The sequence below is a fragment of the Callorhinus ursinus genome, unplaced genomic scaffold, assembly GCF_003265705.2.
Source record: "Callorhinus ursinus isolate GAN/ISIS: 27379988/994484 unplaced genomic scaffold, GSC_fseal_2.0 scaffold1, whole genome shotgun sequence".
Taxonomy (NCBI): domain Eukaryota; kingdom Metazoa; phylum Chordata; class Mammalia; order Carnivora; family Otariidae; genus Callorhinus; species Callorhinus ursinus.
Window position 1 is genome coordinate 69881131 of NW_027397063.1, and position 23114 is coordinate 69904244.

The window sequence follows — 23114 nt, forward strand, 5'->3', positions numbered from 1 at the left end:
GGGCCTTCTTCTTGGACCCTTGATTTGGCACTTCTCAGGTGTATTACCTGGGGTTCTGAGTATATTGGGACCCATGGCTCTCCCCTGGGCAGCTGGAATTCCTTCCTTGACTCTTAACCAGGTCCTGCTTTATGATGACTAGCACCCACTGGAAGTGGTGAGCAGAGCTTTTGCTAGTCTTTCCCTGTGCCCAGTGCAAGGAGTAAAACAAGTATTGACTTTGAAGCCACAATACTAGAGGTTAAGACCCACTGGAGATTAAGACTACAGGCTTCACTTGATCTTACTATACAATTGTTGGCAAGCCAGGACTAGATAACTTTCCAGGGCTGGATTTCTCATTTCCAGGAGATCTGTTTAATGGGGTTGATTTAAATCCCAAATATGTGAAGTTAATGAAGGAAGCTCTGAATGCATTTGGGCTTTGACTGTCTGAAATTTAAACTCTTGTTCCCTGGTGGAGGTTTCAAAACAATTCTTCCCAAGAGGGTGCATCTCATGTTCCTTTGAGAGTGATGATTCAAGGGAACACTATAAAGCTGTGAAAAACCGAGTCTATATCAAATTCGGAGAGCTGAAGATGAAGAGATGATTGGTTAGGGGCCGCAGGCAAAATGGAACAGAATCTTAGGGAAACAAGAGAGGATACAAGTGGAGAAGAAACTAAAGCAGCTAGGAACCTTGGTACTTCATGAGATTGTGCGGACCAGGGCCAGGTTCTGGAACATGGATGATCTAGATTCTGCTTCCAACTGGACCAGCTGTTCCTGGGACCTATGTAAGTCATCAACCTCTCTGAGTATCATTTCCCTTAACTGGGCCAGAGGGATAATGACAGCTTCCCAGCGACCTCACAAAGTTGTTGTAAAGATTAGAATGAGACAGTGTATGTGATCTTCTCAGGAAAATGTAGAGTGTTGTAGAATGTAATAAACATCATTATCTGTGAAGCACTCATGGGCCACAATTCTTACTCCCCTTTTCCTATTGAGGGAAGCCAGGTCTGAGATGTTATGAGATGTCCTAAGAGCATTCATGTGGTAGGTGATGGAGCCAAGATGCATTACTATTAACAAAGAGCAGATGAAAGGAGCATGACTGAGTGTCTTCCCTGACACTAATAATGCCCTGGCATGTGTCTAGGCTGCTGTAATCAGACTGGGCAGCGGGATGGAGAAAAGAGTAAGTTCCAGTTGCTTGGGCTGCAAACAAACCTCCCCAGGACATAGTGGTTTGAACTATGGGTTGGCAGTTTAAGAGGGCTGGGCTGAGCCTCTTTGGCTCAGTGGCTCAGTTGCAGTGGTTGCAGACAAGAGCGGGAGCTGGAAGAGCTGGGGAGGGGGTACTGGAGCAGTTGGGAGCAAGCCAGGCATCTCTCAGGACTCCTTCCTCTCATCCCTCTGTGTGGCTCTCTTTGGGCTTCCTCACAGCATGGCAGCCTCAGGGCAGCTGGACTGCTCCCTTGGCAGCTCAGGACTCCAGGTGGGCAAAGAGGAATTGGCTTCATCACTTTTTATGATGTGGCTTCAGAAATCATACAGCATCACTTACACAGTATTGAAATGTTTACAAGTGAGTCACGACCCCACCCAGATTCAAAAGGAGATTCAGACCCCACAATATGTTGGGAGGAGTGACAGGTTTCTGGAAGAGTGCGTGGTAGGGAAGAGATTGTTGCAGCCATCTTAAAAAAAATGCAGTCTGCCAAAGAAAGGAAGACCGCAACACTGTCAGAGGGAAGATGAAAGGTCTCAAGCCCCGGGAGGGGGCAGGTATTCCAGCAGCAAGGCTGCTCATTAAAAAGCACGGTCTCTGGTTGACACACAAGTCCCTTGTGAAGACAGGTTGAAAAAATACCAGCAAAGTCCTGCCACTTGGGATGTATTAGGGACGTCCTGAAATTATATCTGGGCAGACCGATCAGTTTGGTGAAAAGCTAACAGAGAAGATGTTTATGGAAGCAAAAAGAAAGCGCTCTTTACAAATTGCCAGATTATATCTCATAGGCTCATCTTCTTGTTTGAAAACTTTTACAAGCTCAGGTTTTCTATATGGCTTAGTTATCTTGGAACATCTTGGAACATATCTATCTTCCACCTGGCTTAGCTGAACATTGGTAGATTCTGGATAAAAACCAAATGATCCCTCCATTAAGGTATTTCTAAAAAAGAAATATTAATTTATTTATCACGTTGCTCTTTATTTTATTTATTTTTAACTGATATTTACCTTGCATAAAATACTAGGATATCTCCTGGGGCCAAAAAAGCATGAGGAGACACCCTGCCCTCAACACCAAAGAGCCGCTAATTCAGTAGAAAGGGGGTGAGTGAGAGAAGGGGAAGCCAAATGTGGCCTGGGAATGGACCAGGGTTGAAGGTGCTGTGTGAGAGATTATGTTTAAATGACCTGGTTTAAACCCTGCCCCAAGTATATGGTTATTGGTGAAAGTCTTTGCCCGGTCTTCCTAGGAATTAAAAGAAACGATGTATGTGAAGTACTTGGCAGGTGGTGGGCACACAGAAGAGTACACTATTGTTGTTATTAGGTTGTGTTTTATTGTAATTTAATACCAACATTAAAGTATGAATAATGATTTCCTGTTTACGAATCACTTTGATATTTTTCAACTCATTTAATTATCCTAACAGTCCTGTAATTTTGGCAATATAGCTGTGCCCCCTTCAATTTTACAGATTAGGACATTGCTATCCAAGGAGCTCAAGTGACTCAGCTGGGGAATCTTAGCCCGTAAGTGGCAGAGCTGAGATTTGGAACCAGGTTAGCAGCCCAAAGCTATCCCTTTCCACCCCACTGTGTGGTTTCCTAAATTCCCATGTGACCTCGCACAAGCATCCCGTGTCCTGTCCCGTGTCGGCCTGGCCTTCAATTTCTAAATCTGCTGTGATGCGAGAAAAATTAAATCATGCTAAGGTCCCATCCAGGTCCCAGTGTCTCTGATTAAAAGCGTATGTTCAGGGATGGACCCTGCTTGCTGCTGAGCTCCCTGTGCATATTGGAGCCCAGGCTCAGAGGGGCTGGAGCCTGGAGCTGTGCCCAAATCACAGGCCTGGCTTGGCGTTCATCACTATATCTGACTGCCAAAAGGACAGAATTCTCTAGAGGCCCCAAGTCCAATCTGGCCAAATTCTGATGGCCTTAAGTTATCCTCTGACCTCAAACTTCTGGTTATCTGAAGCTTATTTAAAAAAAAAAAAGACTTAGGAAGAGGCATGATATCTCTCTGGAGACCTGCTTCCTTTCTTACTTTCATTGTGTCCCTCCAACAACAGGAACCGGGGTCAGCGAGACGGGCAATCTGTATGTAATTTTTGCCTCTGCCACTGCCTTTCTTATGACCTTGAGCAAGTCACATCAAAAGCAGGATCATCAATTAGAGTTCTCCTGGCGTGAGGGTCTGCAAAGCCATGTGGCTTCCTCTTGAGGAAGAAGTGGGAGCCCTGGGTCTTATGTGTCTTTAAGATAAGAAACCTATTGGATTTTCTAGTAATCATGTCCGATATTCAGAGCTGGCCCACTTCAATTGCCCTTTTTAAAACAGCTTTTCTGCTGTATGGCAAAGGAGACAGGCGAGGAAAATGCTTTCTGTTTCCGGCCCCAAGAGAAGTTATAAGTCTCAAAGGTAACGAAAGGTTTAAAGTAGGATTCTTTTTCCTTCTGCCTACCTCCTTCCCCATTTCTAGATGGGATTTGAAGTGACTCAGAGTCACTCAGACAGAAGTCTCTGAGCCATGCTGGCTGAAGTTTTTCCACACCCCTTGGCCTCAGTGTTGCTTCTCCCGGGTCAAGCGCCTTGGTCTGGTTCTCGCTCCTCATCTGGCTTCACTCTGCAGAGACTCAGGCAGGAGCTCTACCCGCCCCAGAAGGGCTTTCACCCTCACAGGCCCGGGATGCTGGGGCTCTGCATAAGCAGGGCTGAGGTGCACCTCTTCTGGAGCCTCCCAGCCCCCAAAGTTAAGGAGTTTGGTTTTGGTTTCATTTTACTGAAAGGGAGGAAAAGAACGGCAAGGATTTGATCGTCACTCCAATTTTAGGGTGAAGAAGACTCAGACCCCTTTCCCGCAGCCCTCGGCACGTGGTCAGCGGTCTCCAGGGGATAGAGAAGAGGGCAATTGCAACAGCCCTGGGACAGGAATTACACAATTCCCCTCAAGGCCACAGGGCAGCTCGGAACGGAGGATTCCAGCTACGTAGGGCAGTAGATAAAATGCTGTCCTGGGCTGTGGTCACCACTGGGCCACCAACACACTGTGTGACCTTAAGCAAGTTACAGATCCTCCATACACCTCCTTTTCCTCACCTGTCAGACTAGGAAATGGGATGTTCTATAGACTAGAAAAGTATCCGATTTGAAAAGTACGTTCGATATTATCTAACCCAGCCTGTTTGTCTCATAGCCTTAGAAACTGAGGACTGGAGAGGGGCCGTGACTTGAAAGTTACATGGCAGGGAAATGACAGGGTCATTTCTAGAAGACAAGACCCCTCCCTCATGAGGCAGTGCTACTTCCTCTTGTGGTTGATCTCCAAGGCTCTCTTAGCTCCAGGAGTCTGTCCCTCTAAGGACATAGTCCCCTACTGGCCCCAACTGCTGTCTTTGGGCTTAGTCTTATGTTGGTCCCCATGTGGTTCCTTCGGGACTCTTGGTGACAGCATGTCCAGCTTATTTCAAGTTCTTTAGCCTCATATAAGGCTGGGCAAATGATCCGTTCAGCAAAGTTTCGGGCAGGCCTGCTGTAATGCTTGTAATGGTCTAGGCTCTTTTGGGGGCAGAATTTTCAGGCACGGTTTGAACCAAGAGCAGGGTCAGCTTGTCAACGCGGTCTTGTATATAGACAGGGACATTGCCGTGGCCACCCAGTGACCGTGTTTGAAGTCCATTTTGGTCCCCAAATCACTTTATGACCCTGGACAAGCCTCATCCCTTTTACAAACCTCAATTACCCCATATTTAAGACAAGTTGATTAAACTAGATAATCCCTAAGGTAACTTCAAGATCTGACATTTCATAGCAAAATATTGCCCAATCTTTCTATTTTTTAGGGGATTTTGCTTAGAAACTAAGAGGATGATCTTTGCCACAGGAAGTCTGGGAATACTTGCAGGTCTTAGGTTCATAAAACAAACATTAGAAAAGAAACATAAGCATTTTATGTTGTCCTGTACTTTGGGCTCATATTTTCTAGAGTCTATATCAGATATTCACAGCATAACCACACTTTAATTTTCATATGCAGAGAAGAAGGGGGAGAGCGGAGTTACACTTGCTATGGAAACTAACCACGCTTTATCAAAATGCTACTGCATTTGATTATATCTGGTGGGAGACATGACTGGATCGTCAACTTCACAGATACAGATCCTGCCTTCAGAGCTCATATCTACCAGGGAGTTCAGACATGGATATAAATAACTCAAATACAAAGTATCACATTTTAAAGCCAATACAAAGAACCTTTAGAGAAGAGAGAGATCACTTACTGTTTGGGGGTATCAGGAAAGTCTTCATGGAGGGATTTGCATTGGAGCTTGGTTTGGGGAAACAAATGGTCGTGAGAGACAAGAGGAAGCCCATTGGAGTCAATACTGTCAACATAGAGGCAGGGAAACCATGGGAAGTTTGATGACTAGTGAAAGGATGGTTTGTTTGGCTAGAGCACAAGGCTGTGAAGTGAAGTAGTACGAGAGAAAACTAATTATACTTATGCACCATATCTCCCTGGCTAGTACCTAAGTTCTTTCAGGGCAAAAATCTTTGTTCGATTCATCAGTGTATCCTTTTCAAAGGTAACACATAATTATCTCTCAAAACAAACAAATAAATTCTATTATGTGGTGCTTTTCCCTCCAGATCGTCAATGCACTGGGTGACATAACTATATCTTAGAATCTCAGAGGTCAAGTTGAACATGGTGCTTATCCTATTGATTTATATGGATGTGGCGTGCCATCCCTCAAGCCTGTAAATGTAGAGAGATGGCAAATCTCAAGTTGTGACAATTTGTTACAACTCATGGGTGTTTTCTAAGATCTCCTTTGTTCTATTGTCCCTAGAACTGGCCCCACAGGCCATTGCAAGGAACTATGGTCAATGGGCTTATTTCTGCATCACAGTTGCTGAATTTAGTGTCTTGTACATGTCCTATACAGGTCACATTTTTAACTGTTAGAAGCTGATAAACATGACACAACCTCCTTCCCCAGTTTATTAGATGGACGGTTGAAATTCATGATCTCTAACAGGGAGCAAATGTGGGGCCTCAGGCTAAGGTCCTTTGATCTCAGAATTTCACGCACTGACTGCCACCAAAAGATTATTAGAGTGCTCTCCTATCTTGAGCTCTTAGTGGGCAAATATCATATAAATGTAAGCATTCCTTTGATTTGTACACAACGTTACAGTTTCCAAAACATTTTCACATCCATCATCCTATTTGATGCACACACCAAACTTTGGAGTTCCTCAGGGAGATATTCCTAATGAGAAGCCTTAGTTCAGAAAAACCAAATGCTGACCTCATGCTGCTAGACCAGCCATAAGACACAAGACTGGTATCAGCCACCATTTTCTGAGCACATGCTTTGTGCCAGGTATTTTATGTAAATCATCTCATTCAGACCTCAGAAAAATCTTTGATTCAGTTTCTATTGCTACTTTGAAGACTACCCCCAAAACGTAGTAGCAGAAAACAACCATTCTATTATGAGCATGGGTTCTATGGGTCAGAAATTCAGAAAGGTCACAAAAGGGACAGCTCGTTTCTGTCCCATGATGTCTGGGACCTCTGCTGGAAGATGCAAAGGCTCAGGGCTCACCAGCTCTGCGTTGGACTCATCTGGAGGCATCATAAATCATATGTCTGCAGTTGCCACTATCTGCCTACTGGGATGGGAGCACGTGTATGCGGCCTGTCTCTGTGGCCTGGGCTTCCCCATAGCGTGGTGGTCTCAGGGTAAATGAATGTTTTACATGGAGGTTTGGTGCTCGAAAATCAACTGTTCCAGAAAACAAAACAAAACAAAAGGTGGAAGGAAGCTGGGCCACCTTTTGTGACCTTGCTCTGAATTCACATTGCATTCCTTTACTCTGTCGGTGATAAGCAAGTCATTGACCCACCCATATTCTAGGGGAAGGAAGGTAGATCCCACTTTTTGTGGGAAGAGAGCTCAGGTGGGATGGCAGATGTTGAGGTGCCACACTCCTAAAAGAATTTAAGAATGGGGAAATCAAAGTTCAGGGAGATTGAGAGACTTGTTCAAAGTCACAAAGCTTCTACAAGAAAGTAGCTTCTCACCCAGGGGTTAGGATTTCAAAATCAGCATGTGAGGTAAACATTGCTCATAGTCAATAGCCTTGGAAGTCCTTGAATTTGTCAGCAAAGTAAAAAACATGTAGTTTTACACAAGCAACAGATTCTCATGTGTCATCTCATGCTCACTGGGGTACATTGCAAACTTAATGAAATGATGGGCACAATCATTTGCACTATTTAAATTGTTCTCTTGTTTTTCAGAGTGTAAACGTTTAAAGTCCCGTAGGTTCAGTGCATTTTATTATTTTTTTCATAGCATTTTTTATTATGTTCAGTTAGCCAGCATATAATACATCTTTAGTTTTTGATGTAGTGTTCAACGATTCGTTAGTTGCATATAACACCCAGTTCTCATCATAACACGTGATCGATGCATTTTAAAGAGTAGATCCAGAATGACTCAAGTTAGTCTGACTCCAAAGCCCAAGCTCTTTCCATAATGGTGTCTAGAAATCACCTCTGGGAGACTGGGAAAGAGATCAGAGTTTCAGGCCCTACGGACACAGGTGGGGGGCACCAGAATGAGGCCTCAGTTGCAACCTGGATGTGATTTGCAGGCTCTGTCACTGGCTTAACTCTGAATGTCTACACTTTGTCCATAATAAGGCTGCTGTTATTCCTAAGCACGTGGATAGTCATACCCTTTCTACCCACGGCCCCTTCTCTCTAGGTCTGCACAGAATAGGAAGAAGGGACACTGAAATCTGAAAATGAGTGGAATATCAACAGATGAGGGTAAGGGTATTGCAGGTAGACGAACAGCATGAGCAAAGGCACAGTGGTATGAAGCTGCAGGAAATATTCAGGGACTGGTGAGTATTGCAGCGCTCTATTATCGGGGAAAAATCACTGAGGTCCTACAAGACCCAGCCAAAGCCTTGATTCCAGAGGTAGTGATGTAGGAAAAGAACTCTGCTCAGCTTAGCAATTTAGCAGTGACTCTCTGGAGGCAATATGCAGAACAGTAAGGGGGGGTGGGGCTTAGGCGAGGAGAAGTTTAAGGCACTACTGCTTTGGAGAAGCAAATGCCTGCCTCTGGCTAATGTCAGGGTGTCTGAGTGTGGAAATGTAGGGTCTTTGCCCATGATCTTTAAAGCAGTCTTGGTACTTATATTTAAGGAACTAGGCAGTCCTCCAGGGCTAATGGAACAAATGGCCACTAAAATGCATGATTCAGACAGCAGTCCTGCTCAAAGAAATCACCTCCAGGGCCTCAGCACCTGGGAGTCTCCCATTTGAAATATTTCTTTTCGATCTCAGAGACTTAGAACTGGATTAATCACAATCCCTGTTTCACGTATGACGCTACTGTATTTATTTGCATAGTTAATCTGATGTAACAAGCATTCAAAAATGTCCCTTCAATGTGGAAAGTAGGACTTTGACAGTCACTTGACCAAATCTGCCTCTGTGGTCTGCCCTGCCCCACCCAAAATAGCCATCATCACGAATCTTGCGTTCATCATTCCTTTCCTTTCTTTTTTAAATCGTTTTTATCTCATCTGTAGGTAGTCCTTTAAAAGCATAGTTTATTAATGTTGTTCTTCATATTATAAAAAAGACATCATGCACAAATTGTTTTGATATTTTTTACTTTCTAATGAATATTATATTGGAAAGACTTGTCCATATTGTTGCTTGTTGGTATTTATTTAATTTGAATACACCATAACCTATTCATCAGCTCCTGTGTTGATGGGATTTCATTTGTTTGCTAGTGTGAACCTCAGTGCTATGAGCATTAATACCTGTATGTTCTGGCATACAGCATGCCAAGCCCTCTTCTAAGCATAGCGCTAGGAGAATTGCTGGGTTTAGGGGTCCGTGAAGTTCAATTTTACAAGACAAGATCAAATTGTGTTTCTAAGAGGTTTTACAAATTTCCAGTTCCAGCCATGACTACCCTTCTCACCAAAAACGAACATGAAAGTTGGTCCAGGGGCGCCTGGGTGGCTCAGTTGGTTAAGTATCTGCCTTCGGCTCAGGCCATGATCCCAGAGTCCTGGGATCGAGTCCCCTCGTCGGCCTCCTTGCTCAGCGGGGAGCCTGCTTCTCCCTCTCCCACTCCCCTTGCTTGTGCGTGTGCGCTCTCTCTCTGTGTGTCAAATAAATAAATAATATCTTAAAAAAAAGAAAGTCCAAAAAAATCACATTATTTGAAAACAAGGCTAATTTTATTTCCTCTTTTTCAGTTCTTACCCCTCCAATTTTTTTTCTTATTGTGCTAACCACGTTTAGCTGATCTAGTGAATTAATGTTTATGGATTTTCCAATTGGAAAGCTATCCTCATATACCTGGGAAAAAGGTCATTGTGGTATATGGTAATTTTAATGAACTATTGGATTTGATTTACTAAAAATTTCTTTGGAATTTTTACATCCATAACCATAAGTGGCTGAGCTATGTAATTACCCTTTCTCACAGACCTTGGCTAGTTTTAGCATAAAGGTTGTGGTCTTCTTTTGTCTGATAATATTACATTGACACCAACTTCATTTTGTTCTACTTGCCTGATTAATTATTTTCATCCTTTGTTTTCATCTTGGGCATGTGTGTTGCCTTAGCATGTGTCTAGGAAATACCTGGATTTGGGTTTTTATTTGGCAAGTTAGCTCATCTTCATATATAGTAATTAAGGACGCCTGGCTCAGTCATTTAAGCGTCTGCTTTCGGCTCAGGTCATGATCCCAGGGTCCTGGGATCGCCCTCACCAGGCTCCCTGCTCAGCGGGGAGTCTGCTTCTCCCTCTGCCTGCCGCTCCCCCTGCTTCTGCTCTATCTCTCTCTTTCTCACACACACACAAATAAATAAAATCTTTAAAAAAATAGTGGTTATCCATATATTAGGACTTTCTTCTACTTTAGGAGTTTATTCTTTCAATTTGTCCCTTTTTTCTATGCTCTTTATCCCTTTGGTTATTGTTTTAAAGTTGTCTGTGTTCTCTCTGCTATAAGACAAGAACATTAATATGCTCTTAATATTAATTAATTAATTAATATGTCCTTTGGCCTCCCCCTGCTTCACCGTCCTGAGTTCACCTTAACTTCAAATTCTGATTTTTTGTGGATATGATTTTGCTTTCTCTTTTCTTTGGTTCTAGTTACTTTTAAGACAACCACAAACTTTACAAAAATATTTACTTCACATATTTCTTCCCTTATCCCTTAGATTTTTTTCTACCTATACAAGCGCATCATTAAAAACTGTTTTATATGTGGGTTTTTGCGTGGCAAACATTTTGAGACTCTGTATGTCTTAGATTATTTTTATCATGTCTTCATATTGGAATGAAGGTTTAGCTGGATATGAAATGGTGAACTTTCCAAACTTTGAAAAGACTTCATTGCTTTCTTGTATCCTTGCATCTTGCTAAAAAAATCTGATCTTGGTATTATTCTGTTGTAAGTGATCTGTTTTCTCTCTTTCTTTTGGGAAGTTTTTACAATTTTACCTTATCTCTGATATTCTTAAATTTCCACATAATTTCTGTCTAGGAGTACAATTTTCCTTATGTCTCCTCTTTTGCTGTCTGTGCTTCCTTTCAATCTGAGTCTTTTATCTTTCATTGATACTGGGGGGGGGTTATCTCCATTACTCCTTCAATTGTTTCCTCCTCTCCCTTTGTATCTATTTTTTTTTTTCTTTCTGGGACTACTTTTGCCTTTTATACCTTAACTTTTATATTTTCTATTTTTAAAATAATTTTCTGCTGGGAGAATTCCTCATCTGATCTCCCAGTTCACAAATTCATTCTTGAGGCAAATCCATTCTGCTAAGTACCATCTATTGTATTCATTATCTCAACTACTATATTTTTATACTTAACATTTCTACTCAATTCTTTTTGTGGCTTCTTGTTTTCATTATATATTGCTAATATCATCCTTTATTTTTTTAATATAAAAAAATTAAACAAATTCTTAAAAATACATGTCAATTCCTGATTTGTCAGATCTAATACTTTGCTTCCTTTGGAATCTGTAACTTGGTTTGTGGCCTTTCTTTGGAAATATGAACACTTCTCTTTTCCCCCTTGAACTTCCATTTCTCTGGGGTTAGGGACAACTCTGTCCAGCAGTGCTGATGGCGGGAGGGCAGAAGCCCAGACTCCCATCTGTGTTGACATCTATGTATTCAAAGTGGGGGATGAACCTGGAATGGCAGGTTCTAATCACTCCTCACCCCACCAAACAGCTTCTCAGATGTGCTCTTGACTTTAGGAAGAACTGGTATCTAGAAGAGGAGATTATAATCCATTAGCCCTGGGGCTTTGGAAGGAGCGAGAAGTCACCACCTGAGACCGATCAATCTGCATGTGTCTTCCTCACCACTGGGGCACAGCCCTGCTCTCACACCCGAGGAGCACTTGCTCAAGAGGCCTGAGCTCCGGCCTTGTCCATCCCAAGGCAATGGGAGTGGGCACCAGGGCCAGGAGATGAAGACCCTAAGAAGCAACAGCTCCCCTCCGGTTTTATGCTGCTGCAGGAGCCCGGATACCCTCTGCCCTGGGTTGGGACCATTCCAGATGCTCTGTAAGTACCAGATAAAAACTGCTTCTGTCTCTCCAGGGGGTTCTCTCAGCTTTCTCTGCAACTTAATGCTTTTTCTCCCTAGCTCCCCAGAGTTGATCTCCAGGGAAGGAAACAGTAGATCAGGCTAGTCCAGCATCTTCTTTTTAGAATTTTTTAAAAAGATTGTATTTATTTACTTGACAGAGAGAGAGAGAGCATAAGCAGGGGAGCAGCAGAGGGAGAGGGAGAAGCAGCCTCCCCGTTGAGGAGGGAGGCTGACATGGGGCTCCATCCCAGGACCCTGGGCTCATGATGACCTGAGCCATAGGCAGATGCTCAACCGACTGAGCCACCCAGGCGCCCAGTCCAGCATCTTCTTAGAAACTCATTGACTTTCCTGCTCACAGATGACACACTGTCCTTCCCGTTTTGCCTTCCTTCCAGACCTAGATCTCTTGGAGGCGGCAGCCCATCAAGCACGGTGTGAGTGGAGCCGAAGAGGGGCAGCGCTCAGGGGGAGTGGAAGGAGCTCGGAGCCCAAGTCAGCGCTGGGCTCGGGTCCTCTTTCTGTCTCTGACTTGCCGTGCAGCCCTAGACAAGTCACTTCGCTTCTCTGAGCTTCAGTGTCCTCTTCTGAAAGGTGAAGTTAACAAGAACACTGACCTCACCGGGGCAAATGAAAAACTGGATGTGAAAGGGGTTTGTAAACTGTAACGTGAGGTGATTTCATTGATCATCTGAAGGCGGGGAATTACCTGAAGGCAGGGAAAGGAGTCCTAGGCCGGGTGAAAATTCACTTTGCCAACCTCAACATTGTACTAAGTGTTGGCCCTGCGAAAAAAGCCTGATACAACTGGACATTCTCTTATTATAGAAAATGACAAATTTGTGTTTGATGCCAGAGTTGTCACATTCCTTCAGGAGTGCAGACTTTTATGGGCCCCTGACAGCTCTGCCCGGACTATTTCTGAGGACAGGGACATTGTGCCTTATTGGCAAGGCTTATTAAACCAGGGCCACTTGTGGTCATTGAAGAATCTAGGTCTGCCTTTGCAATGGTGGGAAAGAGTTGTCAGATCCTGTCCTCTGATGTTTGTGGATTTGGTTACATGGCTCTGCTAAGCTTGGTGCCTTTTGCTTCCTTGTTTGGTGAGGGTCTTTTTCTAGTCTAGTTAGGGGGACTGAGAAGTGGGAGAAGAGAATGGAGCAGGTCCGAATCAAAGACAAGCAGCAGAGGTAGAAATGAGTAAGAATAATATGTTCTCTCTGGGAATTTGTACAAGGACAAGGCTAATGAGACTTTGTTTTCAATTACTTAAAATATAGTCTGTCATTGAAAAGATGATGTAATGGCTTTAAAACAGAAAACAAGCCAGAGTCTTACAGCACATTCAACTACTTGTATTTTTGCACATTCTTGCCTATTTCTGTTGTCATCATCATGCATGCATAATGCACATTTCATTTTATGGCCTGATTTTTTTCACTTAACATTAGATAATAAGCATTTTCCTTTTAAAGTCTGCATTTTAGTGAATAGACAATCTAATTTTGGATACTGTATGATAATAAAATTATCCTCCTACTTTGTGATATTCGCATTGTCTTCAAAATTTGTTGTTTGTTTGCTTTTTTTTTTTTTTTGCTATACTAATGAACTGTCATGGGCATCTTTGTGCATTTTGCATATTTTGTTTGTTGTTGTTGTTGTTGTTGAATTGTTGCTTTTGCATGAATTCTAAAATTCCTATGAGTGGTACGACTGGGGAAATTCACCCAGGCATCTTTATGACTCTTAGCTACTATTTAAAAATAAAAGTTTTAATTTAAAATGCCACTAGCCAATTTAACCACAACTCTGCCAAGTATTGACTGTTTGAAGTCTTTTTTTCTACTTTGATATATAAAAAAACAGTGCTTCAAATTTGTTTTCATTTGTACGTCTCTGCTTAATGGCAAAGTTTAATGCTTTCCATGTGTTTTTGTTTTTTTCTAGATCGTGTTGTTAAAAATAAGCTGCCATATACTTTCAGAAGTTTCTGAAAGCTCCCCCCAAGTTGTTCCCCATAATATTTCCTAAGAAACTCAAATTCCCAAATTAATCAGATATAAGTGCTCACGGCCAAAGCAGAGAAAAGTGTCAAGTTAATTTGTCTTCGGTTTAGCTGGTTGAATGCCTTTCATGTGTAATTCAAGTCCTGTCAAGAATGTTTTAAAGGGTATTGAAAATAAAACATAGACATCACCTCCCAAAGGTTTACATTCCAGAAGGGCTATCATCCTGTGACTGAAAAATTGCTAAACGTTGTAAGATAAGGATAGAACAAGAGCTGTGAGGATTCAGAGAATAGAGAGATTATTTCTAACTTGTGCTTTGGAATGTGAGGAGTCAGAGAAGGTTTCTGGGAGGAAATTGCATCCGAGCTACATGAAGAGGATCTGAAGTAGGAGCCTATTTCAGGGCAGTGAGGGAAGTGCGTCGGTGAGAACACTTGGCCCATTTTATGTGACGGAGCACCTGAGGTTTTAAAGAAGTCTTCTAACACATAGCTACTCTTCTCCCAATGGAGTCAGGCAGGGATGACCCAACAGTATTAAAATTATATTGTGTATTTTGAAAGGCCTAAAATTTACAATGAAGCTCAGTGTTTCTCAACCCCTTCCATGACAGGGCACCCAAAGAAGCTGATGGTATTTCTTTGTTATACTGGGGTCAACAGACAAGGCTGCTTCTTACTGGAGGAGTCTGACCCAGAACCCCAGCTGCTTCTGGTCAGAAGGCTGAAAGGATCAATTTCTGGGCACTCTTGTAACCCATTGGGCAAACACCCCGTGAAAAGTCTTACAGATAGATAAAGATGATTTATAAAAATAATTACTAGATTTATTCTGCATGATAAACAACCAATGAATTGGGCATTGGGACTGGTAAAGAAAAAATAGTCATAAAATTATGATGGTTTTGATTGGCCCTACCTTGACCAGGCTGTCTACCAAGGGACAGAGAAATTTCCAGTATTATTCAGAAAATGACATAATAGAACCCTGGAATTGTAGTCATAGCAGTCCAAGCTTGGAAAGCATCCAGGGACAGGAAAATTACCTGTGGAATATGTTACGGGACTGGCTGAGGAGAATAATATTTTGCATTTATCTAGTAATCTCATTTCATTGAGTTCAATACATGGTATCAAATCATGTTCACATGCCAAGCAGGTAAAAAGATATCAAATAGATTTTTGAGGATCTCCTTTAACAAATGGAGCAAGTCATTTTAACTATTAGTTTGCTTAAACCCTGTCTTGTTCTAGAAATTATTTCAACTAGACAGGCTACATTAGGCACGCAAGGATTCAGTAGTTTAAAGGTCAGGAAGTTAGAAAACAATTTAATGAAGGTCTTTGCATAAGAGAAAAAAAAACAGATTTGCATGGATATGAAAAAAAAATTACACAATTGGGTGCAGTGCTCTTGTGGAAAAATTCCTGAAAATCTTTGGTGCACCACCATACTTATTATTATATTAAAAATTCTAGCAGCTGTGCTTTTCTTCTAAATTAAGAAAATAAAGCAATATCATGAGCTAATGCCACATCAAAGTGGCATGTTTCAACACTTCAACATCATGTGTTGCCAGAGTTGAGTGTTCCAGGAGGCCTGGCTCACCCCACTCTTCCTGGAGGCAGATGCTGGAATGGTCGCTCCAGGCCTGGGAAGTCAGCATTTCTTCGTTCTCCTTCCAGATTGTGGTGAGGCCCTGGACACGCTTTATCCCACCTCAGTTTCTCTGGTGAGGCCCTGGCCCATGTAAGGGGGTTGTGGTTAAATGGAAATGTTTGAAGAGTTGCCACATGGAAGAGGGATTTAGGTCTATTCTGCATCATCCCAGAGGATAGAATCAGGACCAAGAAGGTGGTAATTGCTACAGAGAGATGGATTTAGACTCTACACAAAGATGAGCGAGAGGGAAAATTAAGTCCCCGTAACACGACCTCTTACTTGGGTAAACGGCTCATTTGTGCTATTTCATTTCATTCCTTTAGCAACCCATGAGGTAAAGAGGATTGATTTTTACAGACTAGGACACTGAGAGAGGGTAGGTAACGTGACTAGGTCATACTACTACCGAGGGCGCCAGGACTAAGACCAGGGTCAACTTAAACCTGATGAGTTGTATGGAATTAGCTCATGGAATTAACCGCTGAGTTATACCCCCTTAAAGAAAATGGAGTAGAAAAAAAACCCAAATAAACCCTAAAGTTAGACATTATGCAACAAGCAACAAGCTACAATGGGATTTTTGAATGGTCAAGATGAGCCTAACGGGTCAAGGCAAAGATTGAGGATGGGCGGGGGAGGTGGGGACACCTGACAAGGCACTACAACTACAACTATGATACGTATGGAAGGACAATCCTCTGGGGGAAAACCCAACCATTTTTAGGAGACAGATCCCAAGGAACCAGCTTTGGATGGCTGCATAAAATTCCATTGTATATACATACCACATCTTCTTTATCCATTCATCTGTCGATGGACATCTTGGCTCTTTCCACAGTTTGGCTATTGTGGACATTGCTGCTATGAACATTGGGGTGCACGTACCCCTTCAGATCCCTACATTTGTATCTTTGGGGTAAATACCCAGTAGTGCAATTGCTGGATCGTATGGTAGCTCTATGTTCTTTCAAGAATTTTCTAATAAATAAAAATGTCCCAGACGTAACTGGCTGCCTTAGCAGACAGTGAGACCCTTGCTTCTGCGGGTGTTCAGTCAGAGCCTGGATGTGTGGATGTCAAGATGGAAGAAGATCGAGATGTAAAGACCCTAAGGTCTCTTCCAGCGCCAAGAGTCTATAATTTCCTCTGTGCAGGGTGTCTGAGCTAAAATATTAACAAACAAAAGGGAAAGGGACTATGTTGGAAGGAATTAGAGGAGATCAAGGTCTATAACATCCTTAGGTTTCTACAAAGTTCTCTGCCCACAGGGTCAGGACCGAGGCATGGCCTGCTCCAAAGAATCTCCATGTAAAAATGAGCAATGTCAGTCATGTGACCCATGTTTTGAAGAAAGAGTCCCAGGCAGGAGGAGAAGGGACCTTTCTGCTCCACCCTGTTAAGGGAGAGAAGCTCTTCCTTCCATGGCATTGTGGACGAATGGGCAGTTACGACTTAAAACCAATGAGGGCCAGAGAAAGGAAGTAATTTTCCTGCGCTCTGTTGACAAAACAAAGTCATGTTTCGCACAGACACCCAGGTCTCCTGACTCCTGAGTTGAGGGAGGTTCTTTCCACTGAGCAGCCCTGCCTGTTGATCTCTTCATTGGTGAGGATGTTGTCTTGCCCCAGGCTGTGGGCCCTGGTATCTCACACCTCTCCCTCATTTTTAACCCTTGCACATCCAATGGTAGGTCCTCCACCAATCCTTGGGCCCCCAGCTTACTTCTGTAATCCTGATACTTTGCACTACCCCCATTTACCCAACTAAGGTACTTGGCTGGCCTAAAAATACCAGTTAGAGATGGAGAATGTCTCAGAGATCATCTAATTTAACCCTGACATTTTACAGATGAGCATAACAGGAAGCTTCAGAGAGAAGTAAGTTGGCGTCTAGGTCACTGAGCAGCCTTGTGCCAAGTGCCTATTACATGCCATGCCACTGGGGTGGCAGGCAGGTGCCGGGGTGACCACAGCCCATGAAAACCCTGACTCTGCTCCCCAGGAGGCCGCAACGCACGGACTGGGAAGACTGGGAAGGGCCTGGTGGCTGAGCTCAAGGAGCAGGAACCGGGACTGATTCCTGGGTTCAGGCAGTTTACAATATACTGATTCACAGGCAGACAATGAATCTTTTCTGGGCTTTAGATTCTCCAATGATATCACAAAGGGGGGAATGTTTTCCACATTTCTCCTGTCGGGGCTGGTGTGATAATACATTTGGAAAACTTTAAAGAGGGACCCCCAGAGGAGCTGGAGGCATTTCGGGATGTTTGGCACAACCCTGCAGAGTGTTCTGCCCATAAATTTACCTTGTGGATTCAGAGGAGAGGGCCTGGGGAGAAACTGGGGGTGGTGGTGGTGGTGGGGGGGGGGGGGTGGGGTTGGGGGGCATCCACATTACTCGATGTTGTAGTAATCGAAACAGATTTGGCTTGGCGCATGCCATATCAAAGGGACACTCCCTGAGTGAGTCACTTCCTCTGGGGAAACTCCCTTTCCCGGGACTTGCTCCTGGAGCATAGGGACCTCAGTTGGGCTGCTCTGGGTCCAGTGGCCAGCTCCCTCCAGGCACTTAACCACGCTGTTTGTGTTGTGTGCTGTGTTTCCCTCCCACCAGGAGCATCTTAGGGGAAGGACAGCCTGTGGGGGGCTGCCTCTGTTTTCTCAGGTTACAGAACGGTGCACTCATCCCTCTTTTGCAAAGATTCTGAGCCTGTTGCTGGGGCGGTTGCAGTTTCTCTGCAATAGCATGGATGGTCTCCTGTCCTGGGGGCTGGAGGAGATATTTAACTGGGAGTCAGGATACCGATGTCTGAGCACTGGCTCTGTGCTGGGAGAAGCAGGCGAGGCAAATATATCTGTCCTTGAGGGCGTCCATGCATGGACATGATTTTATAGAGCAGTCTTCTGGATGTGTGTTATTTCACGATGCCGCCTCATTTTATAGAGATGGAAAATGAGTCCTGGGAGGTTTAAGGGACTTAAACCCCCAGGGTCCTGGGGGGCCGGGGTGTGTGTGGCAGTGCTGAACCATGATGTAAGTCCTGCTAACATCAGAACTTCTTTCCACAGCTGTTTGCTTTATAGCCTAGGCCCCAGGCCTCCTCCCTGCAAACAAGGGTATTGGACAACCTCTACAATCCTGTCCAATCCTGATTTTCTATGGTCCTGTGAATGGGGTCGTGTGCATCTTCTCTCTAATTCTGTGTCCTTAGCATCTGAGTTTAGGACTGCATTGCCATGCTGTAGAGACAGAGAGAGAGCAAGGGGAAGAGCGACAGGATCACCGTCACCTTCAGAGGGTGGGGTCATAGAGTGAGAAGGGGATTGGCTTGGAACCAGGCCAAAAAGCAGGATGAAACCTTATGCCTTCTGTTTATTAGTCCTGAGACTTTGATCAAATTCCTATACATCATTTTTGAGCCTTTGCTTCCTCTCCTGAGACGTCAAATGGGGGCAATGATACTGACTTCGCAGGTGGATGGTTGTGAAGATCATATGAAATTGCTTTAAAAAGGCTGATACCTTTACTACCTATAGGCCGGTAATGGGATTTATTAAGGATTAGTTTCCTTTCCTCACTTTTGTCTGCTGGCTATGAATATCCAACCTGTTGTCCAACAGAAGGAATTGCTTATTTTCAGGTGGGTAGGATAGTATTGGTCATATCTATTGGACAGGGGCTGATGACCACAGGCATACCTATCCATTGCACTGTGTCCAGGAGTAAGGAACAAATATGTATGATTTGGGGGGGGGTTATGAGTGGATGGACATAACCAGAAGTGTCCCTGCATGTGAAAAATAATTTTGGAGACCCTTGTTTACTTTAGATTATATAAATTATGCACATTTCCCCATAGTATATCCATATTTACTTTGATATTAAAGCAGTGCTTAAAACAGTACCTGGCATACAACCAATGCTCAATAAATATTTGTTGAACACATAAATTGATTTCTGAATGAAAAACAATGTTTTAAAATGTTTGCCGTCAGGTAAAATTGATGTTCCAGGATGATGTGTCATACTTAGCTGGCCTCCAGTACCTTGCTACACAACCCTGCACCCCCAACCCGAGGAAGATAAACCCCACAGAGATTCATCCCTTTATTCTAGTGTTGGGGACTCTAGACCCACCGGGAATAAAACCCAGATCTCCTGATTCCCATCCCAGGCTCATACCATGGAAACGCACTGCTTTGTCCTCAAGTTTCAAAATCGTCCAGTCTTTTCACTTCTCTACATCGTTTGCTCCTTTGGTTCCTCTGTATACAATACTCAGTGGCTAGAGTTATACTTCGCTGGGCTGAACTTGCTGGGGCCATGTTTCACAGTTCTGACAAATGCTTTATGCCTGTTTTCAGAATCCTCAATATGAACTGATTGAATAGTCTACTTGTCAAGTTCTCTGTTTTGATTATCTCTTCCATTTCTGTCTCAAGAATATTTAAGTAAAGAAGCATTCTGGGGCTTGTGAGAAAAATTCCAAATCTGGCCTTATTTCTAAGGAGAGGAAACTGAGGTCCAGAGTAAAGAAAACTCAGCCAGAGGGTAGCCCCTCGAATGAGAATGTGAGTTCTCTAATTTTGTTCCTTTCAGGGACCTGTAGCACACCAATTTGCCTGCTTGGGCACAGTAACCCTGAAACTCAACTTAAGAAATCATCCAGGGACACACAGTTTTGCAAACCTTGCTGCCCCCTTTCCCAGAATATTCTCTTCCACCTTATGGAACATCCTCTTTCTTCCCTTCACTGCTGCCCCTATCTCTTCTTCTGCTCCCCTGCCACCCACCCAGACCCCTTCCTCTGCCCAACATTTCCTGGACTGTCAGAACTAGTTTCCTGTCAGTTGCATCTCCCTAAACATAGATACACCCCAGTGCAGTGTCCCTGACAAAGCAGTGTGTTGTGGTGATGCAACAGCCCAAGGTGTCAAAATAATTAGGTAATTAAAGCCGGGGAAGGTCAGGGTTTCTTCTGTCTGGAAAGACAAACACTCACACAATGAGAATAGCTAAACAAGGAAGCCATTTTCACATTCCCTTGTCTCTCCTTTGGCCCTCGGCTCTGATCCCAAAGTCCCATAGCTATAATGGATCTTCTCAGGGCACAGGAAGAAGAACCCACCTGACTTAGAAGGCAGGGCAAGTTTGAGCACCAAGGAATAGAACATTTTCAAGGTTTCAACACACCCCTTGTTTTTGTCTTCCCTGTTTGTTTTCACACCAGCCCCACCCTAAGCTCCTGCTGTGCAATTGCCCCAGATCGTGGCTCAGTGCCATGGATGGGACATTGCTCAAAGGGGGCTGTGGGTGCTGAGGGCAAAGTCTCCTCCCAGGAAACCAAGCCCACAAGGTCACCTTCCCTTGTCTGTTATTTGGTCATTCATTCAATACTGAAACTCATTAAGAGCCTGCTATATCTTAGGGATAGTGCTTGTAGCACGGGATGGGGGTGGAGAGAATGAAGACATCAATCTGACCCTACTTCTGTCACCCAGAAGCTCACTGTCTAGTGGACATATGGGCAAATATCATAGTCTGCTGTGATGATGGATGGGGCTCTGAGTCAGGTCAGAATGAAGTTCTAGAGGCCTCAGAGGAGGGTGTAACCAACTTCCTGTGGGGCTCTAGGAACAAGTGGCCAAGGAGGTGATCTTTAAATTATAATCTGACAGATGTGCAAGGTTTCTCCAGACAGGTGAGAGGAAACAGGGTATTCTAGGCAGAGGAGCAGTGCATTCAAAAGCAGGAGGGGCAAAAGAACATAGAGTTCATGGAGACTGAAGTTGGTGCTATGCTGGGGGTCAGTGGGATTGGAAGGGAGATCATTGAATAAGTTGGTTGGGGCAAGACTGGGAATGTTCTTAACAAGATGCCAAGGAGTGTGGCCTGTCTGAAGAGTGCCCATGGTGAGTTCTGGACAGAGTAGAGATGTGAGCAGACCCTGCGGCGGGTCATGCATCAGTGGCGGCAACTCTTGCCCAAGCACCTTCCTGCCAGGGATCCACACTCTTAGGCGTCAACTCAGCGGCCTGCAGGTCTCTCCTCAGCCTGAAAGGCAGGCAGTTTCAGCACCAGGCTCTTGGCTTCTCCTCGGATGACTGACTCTGGGGAGCCAAAGCTGCCCCACCACCCGGGCAGAGTTCGGCCAGCTATCCGTATCAAGAGAGACTGTGGAGGGGTTAGGCAAAGAACGTTGGCTTCAGATAGTCCTGGTTTTGAACCTTGGCTCTACCTTTTATCAGCTCTGTTGTCTTGAGCAAGTGACTTCCCTCTCCTAAGGCCTCAATTTGCCCTTTGTAAAAAGGGATAATAATGCCTTCCTCCCTGGGCTTCCTTGTAGAGCACCTGATTTGGAGCACATGTAAGTGCTTCATCAATGGTGTATGCTGTAGGCTTGTCCAGCTGGCTTTCCCTAGCCCTGTCACTTAATACACCCATGTGACTCTTGACTATATGGCTTTGAGGCCTAGGGCAGAGGGCCCCTGACTTTACCTTTGAGGATGGACAACGATGTATACCATAAACATGAAAACAAAGAAATCTGAAAAAGAAAACATGGACACTTCTGTCATTCAGGATCTGGTACTCAGAGCGGGCACAGCAAAACCCATAACCAAAAACATCCATTCTTGTGACAAACACCATTTAGGCCCCCAGATCTTCAGATCTTCTGCTCCGTGTCCTTGAAACAAAAGGCAACTGTGTCTGGATGTTATATAAGTTTAGGGTCGTTCCACTACCAACTCTGCAGATGGATACTGCTTGGGATAACAGGGAGGGTTTGAATTGTTACAGCACTTAGGTAAGAGAAATTAAACAATTAATTAACTTGCCGAATCCCTTCCTCTCAGGTAGCATAAGAGTAATAGATTCTAGATAAGAAAGTAGAGCTTAGTGTCCGTTTACTTGCTGCTCTTTATGCTCTAATTCATGACTCTGGAGGTAGTCCTCAATTAGCATGGATTTCCAAATGTTTTACATGGCAGCTGAGGAATATTTTGCAAAATTGAACAATTAATATTACTCTTTAATTTGTATACATGTAGATTGAGACATAATCTATATGATAAGTGTGATATACTTGTAGGCATTAAAAGCTGGCATAAATAGTTTAATTTTTCAAACAAATAAATAAGATTTAATTAAATTTTTAAAAAGTAAATTAAAAAATGAGCTTTACTTAAATAATTCTGATTTCAAATGTAGATATGTTAATTACAACTTATTTGTAGTTTCTTTTTACATTTTAATTAATAATTTTTGATATTTGAAATATTTTGGAAGAAATATTTTTGAAAGTGTATATGGAAAGTAGTTTCAATTCAAAACTTTTTTACATTTACTTTTATTTAGATTTTTAATGAAAATATATTCAAATTTTATACATTTGGAATGCAAATGAACAATTTGTTTTAGAATTCTTTTTTTTATTATGTTACATTAATCACCATACATTACATCATTAGTTTTTGATGTAGTGTTCCATGATTCATAGTTTGCATATAACACCCAGTGCTCCATTCAGTACATGCCCTCTTT

General features: G+C 43.4%; 1 long non-coding RNA gene across 1 annotated transcript in view; it reads left to right on the forward strand.

Moving 5' to 3' along the window:
- Positions 1 to 363: 363 nt before the first annotated feature.
- The window catches only part of LOC141373306 (uncharacterized), a 41900-nt gene continuing 19149 nt past the window's right edge, over positions 364 to 23114 (forward strand). Inside the window, exons 1-4 of the long non-coding RNA XR_012379147.1 lie at positions 364 to 778; positions 11556 to 11867; positions 12291 to 12486; positions 18270 to 18408. This is a non-coding gene — a long non-coding RNA (uncharacterized lncRNA). The remainder of the gene's footprint in view (positions 779 to 11555; positions 11868 to 12290; positions 12487 to 18269; positions 18409 to 23114) is intronic.